The sequence below is a fragment of the Xenopus tropicalis genome, chromosome 5 (genome assembly GCF_000004195.4).
Source record: "Xenopus tropicalis strain Nigerian chromosome 5, UCB_Xtro_10.0, whole genome shotgun sequence".
NCBI lineage: Eukaryota > Metazoa > Chordata > Amphibia > Anura > Pipidae > Xenopus > Xenopus tropicalis.
The window spans coordinates 102,605,775-102,611,114 of NC_030681.2; positions in this window are offsets into that span (position 1 = coordinate 102,605,775).

Sequence of the window (5,340 nt, forward strand, 5' to 3'; positions counted from 1 at the left end):
GTTGCATCAGACTTTATGGCAACCTCTCTGCCATTAAATGTTCTCTTAAAACACATTTGAGAAGCTGTAGCCCAGTATTCATTCAGTATACACTACATGCCATTTCCACCTGATAATTTCAGTGAAACGTGTCACTTTGTTGACTCCTGATATTATTTTTTTTATTTTTTAACTTTTTTTATTGGTGAAGCAATGTTAAAAGTAAAACAGTTACGATTACATGGAAAAATATGTAGAATAAGGAAAACAAAACACAAGCGTCATATCTCATGTCATACAATGGTTTTAAATTGCTTCACCAGTTATACAGAAAAAAAACAAGAAAATTCAAGAAAAACAGGAAAGAGAAAACAGAAAAATTTGGATAGATCATTAACTTCAATTTGTTCTGAACAGTGAAAAGAAAAAGATAAGGAAAGAAGAAAGAAAGACACTGCAACATAAAAGAATGTTTCAAAGGTACCAGGAGAAAAAGAAAATGAACATAAAGAAAGAAATAAGTACCAACTACGCTATCACAACTTTGTTTCTTTCTAAACAGTCCCAAAGTCAGGTTCTAGATGTAAACTTTACTCATTTGTATCATGGATATTGTAATTAAGAGAGATCTGTTGATATGATTGAAAGGAGTCCTTCTGCATATTTACCAGTGTTCCAAAAATCCCATTTAGCATGGTATGCAGGAGGTGGTTATTCCTGGCATTATAGTATTCCATGGTACTGTTACTGTTAATTAACGATGTTATGTCCCTTAAAATTGAAGTGACTGTTGATTTCCAATTTCTTGCAATCAATAACCTAGATGCTGCTAAGATATGTACTATAAAGCATTTTTTGTTCCAAGTAAGATGCTCTAAATTCATGTTCAAGAGAACAGTTCTGGGTAATTTATTGAGAGTTGTTTGGGATAATTCTGTACCAGAAGTACCAGAACTCGGAGATCTTAGGACAGTGCCACCATATGTGGGTAAAAGTTCCAATTTGGTTACAGTTTCTGTAGCCAGGAAAATTCTATACATTTTTTGCAGGGGTCATGTACCATCTGTACATTAACTTCACACTGGATTCAAGAAGTCATTTTTGATCTGTTGATAAAGTTTTTAACTTTTCTAATGAATGGGTTTTTAAGTAGCTTGATGGTTGCAAGTAGGAGAAGAAAGTTGAATGGAACTTTACATTTCTTCCTTAGGTAAGTGAAGGGCTGAAATACTGATTTTTGAAAAAAATCGGAAAAAGTGGTAATATTTAATTGTTTCCATGGGGTTACATTCAGATTGTCAATTAGTTTATGAAACCCAAGTAGAGGAAAAAGAGGGTTAAGACCATTCTTTAACCGATCTGCATGCTGGTATAGGTCCCAAACTTTGATTGAAGCTATTGGAAGGTAAGTAGGCTTTATGCACAGTTTTTAACTGGAGGGTATCCAAATCGTAGAGGTTATAGGGAGATCCAGATGAGGTATAACTGAAAGTTCTTGTATTGTCCATTGAGGGGGTTTTCCATGTCAAAAAATCTTTGTAGAAAATTGTGATGTCAAGCTCGATAGTCCTTCTTAAAGTTAGGAAGGGCTAGTTCTCCTTTATTTTTCAATTTTGTCATACTATTATACGAGATTCTAGGTTTATCTTTTTACTAAATAAATTTAAATAGTAGCCCTTGTAGTGATAAAAAAAAATTGTCGGGAATGGAAATTGGAATAGTTCTAAATAAGTATAAGATTTTCAGTAACAAATTATTCTTAATTGCTACTAAACGACCAAGCCATGAAATATCCTTATACATCCATTCCTGTGTACATTTTTGGAATAGTGGAAGTATGGGATTAAAATTTTCTTTAAACAATCTTTTAATAGAGAAACTTAAGTGCATACCCAGATATTTAATGGAAGACTGCTGCCATTCAAAATTATAAGAGGATTTCAGATGTAACAAAGTATTGTTTGGAATCCAGATAGGCAATGCTTCTGTTTTTGTCGTATTTATTTTATACTGTATTAAGAAACTGAGAAGAATTGTTGGAGTGTTTGGAATAATGCTGGTAAAGACTTAGTGGGGTCAGTAATTGTAATGATAACATCATCAGCAAATAATGAAGTTTTGCAGACATGGGACCCAATTGTGTATCCTTAAATTATTGGGGATTTCCATATTGTTTCAACTAATGGTTCCAAAATATTAGAGGGGAAAGTGGACAATCTTGTCTAGTACCATTGGTTAAGAAGAACTAAAACCATTTCTGTATATCTTGGCTGATGGTTTGGTATAAAGTTAAGACATTGTCCAGAAAAAAACAAATTTGATTAATACTGCTTTAATAAAGGGCCATGCTATTCTATCGAAGGCTTTTTCAGCATCTCAGAATAGAAACAAACAGGGTATTTTATGAGAGTTAGCATGCAGAGCAATATTAATTAATTTTCTAGTACTGTCCAGAGCTTGTCCAGTAGGAACAAAACCTACTTGATGTTTTGTAAGAGATAGTATTAGATTTAGTCTAGTAGACTCTGAATTTAGTAAGGAGATTGGTCTATAATTAGTTACATAATTGGGGTCTTTCCCTGATTTTGGAATAGTAGTGATAGTTGCCTGGAATAGTTCATGTCTAGAAGAGGGGTTAGAGCTTAAAATATTAAATAATTGGATTAAAAAGGGGGAAATGCTATGTACTAGTTTTTTGTAGAAATTGTTATCTGGTCCTGGGGCTTTGTTGTTTTTCAATATTTTAATTGCTTGCAAAACTTCATCTGCTGTAATAGGTTGATTTAATTGATCTTGGTGATGTTGGGATATAGTTGTCAGAGATAGCGAAGCCAAAAAAATATCAATACTTGCTTGTGATGGTTGGGGGTATTTGGGTCATTACTAAGGTTGCAAAGGTTTGAATAATAACTGGCAAATTCTTGTGCAATTTGGTTTGGGTTCGGCAACGTTTTACCATTGATAGTCTTAATACAGTCTATTCTGGTTTTAGCCTTTGCCTCTAAGTTTATTAGTCAGCAGTTTTCCACTTTTATTATCATCTGAATAGTATTTTTGTTTCAACATCAACATTTGATGGGCAATTTTTTCAGAATTTATGTCATTTCTTTTTAGTTTTAGCATTGTCACCTTTTGGGCATTAGCCTCATTGGGTTTCTTCTTTAATTGGGATATTTCATTTGTTAATTGGGAGTGTGGTTCAGATAACTTTTATTTTTTATTTTTTAAATCAGAAGTCAGGGAAATAATATGACCCCTTATAAAAGCTTTGTATGTGCACCGCAATAAGTCAGAACTGTAGTCAGTTATTGGGTTAAAGGATTTAAAGTCCTCTATGAGTTTAATTAATTGATCCAGATTTTTTGGGGCAGATAAGATTGAATTATTTAGTTTCCATTGATTGAATGTTATAATCCCTTAGCTAAATTTAGTACATAATACTTGGCCTTTAGGGATTTGAAATTTGTCTAAGTAAGGGTCTGGAGCTATATTAAAGTCACCTATTATTTGTCTATAATCCATTAGAAAATCTGTTAGTTTTTAAAGCTTTATTCACAAATTTAACCTGATGGATGTTTAAAGCATATACATTAAGAATGGAATACTTTTTTGAGTACATCTCAAAGTTTAACAATAAAAACCTGCCATGTGGATCTTAATGTCTCCTTTACAGATAAAGGTATGGTGTTTTTTTATCATGATGGCAATTTTTCGACGGGTGCATTAGCATGGAAAACCTCTGTGTAATAAGGAGAAATATAGCGTTTACACAGCAATAGTAGTACTATTTAATAGTGTGCTTTATAGATTTTGACTTTCCTTGTCCTTTAAAGGAGAAGGAAAGGTAAAAGCTAAGTAAGCTTTATCAGAATGGTCTATGTAAATAAAGCCATAAGCACTCACAGATAAGCTGCACTGAGTCCTCTATCAAGAGAAACACAGGATTTCTTGTCTCCTTTTTTGTAAACATGTTCTTAGGGTATCTGACTTCCTCTCTCAGAAAAATCCTTCAATCCTGGGGCCAGAGGCTGCCCAGCTCTCTCCTCTCTCCTGTTCCCCCTTACCATAAGAACTCATAAAACACCCTCCCCCTCCCTTAGGAATGTGTAATCTGAGCTATTAAGGCTAGACTGCAAGCAGGAAGCTATGAAGACCAAGCTAAAATGGCAGATGCAATCTTACACAGACAGAGAAAGATTCTAAGGCTCAGGTATGGTAAAGCTTTCTGCAGAATAAATATAGGGAAGGAAAGTCATTTTGGCATTGTACTGCCAATAGATTTGCCACATTAGTGCCACCTAGAACATTATATTTATTCAACAGAAGGCCCTAGAAGCTCCCTCCGATTGCAGCTGCCATTTTAGCTTCCTGCTGCAGTTATAGCTGTTTGAAGTTCACATCACACATTCCTAAGGGTGGGGGGAGTGAGTTCTTATGCATTCTTATGGGAGGGGGAGCAGGAGAAGTGAGGGGGAGAAGGAAAGAGGAGAAAACTGAGCAGAATCATGCCCCAAACCTGAAGGTGCCATAAACGAGAAGAAGTCTGATACTGAAGAACATGTTCACAAAAAAGGAATTCACTAAAAATGTTGATATACAATTCACTATGCTTGGTCAGCTCTTAAGCACTAAGTAGCTTTGTTTATGAAGTTTTAATTATTATTGAACTTCCTTCTTCCTTGGAGATGCTTTTTAAAATAAAGTATGCATGTTTTTTTTCTGCCATTTCATTTTTTTTTAGGTTTTTCAAAAACAAGACGTACAGCTATGTTTATTAAAAAGAAAAAAAGAAGAAATATAGAAAACCATTACGTCAATATCCAATGGAAATGGTCAAGCTGTACTATAAACATGATGCAAACCATTCAATAAAGGTGATAATAAAGATGATTTAGTATATCAGCTGTACAAAATAAATAACTTTTAATTAACTTGCTGCTTGACTCAATTGTTCTTGTCTAGAGAGATAAAATATATGTCTAAATAATCTGATCTTAAATAAATTGAAACAAATTAACTGTATATTAACCCTCACCATTGCAATTATGTGGAAAGGAGGGACAATTCAAGTCCAATGTGTTGATTGTGCTTGTGGGCCCAACATTCCCAAATTCATTTATCATGAGTACCAGACAGAACAGATGTCAGTTTTCATTTATCATTATATTAATTATGTGTGCTTTCAGTTACAGATTGAAAGAAAGACTAAATGGGTCACTTGATAACAATTCAATAAGTAAATGCTAAGTCCCTACTCTTTTTGGTTTTGTAAAGAGTAGCAGTAAAAATAAGCCCAGTAAGAGATTTTTGTTAATGATTTAGGTAATATAGTTAACCTCATTAATCTGCCCCAGCCACGAT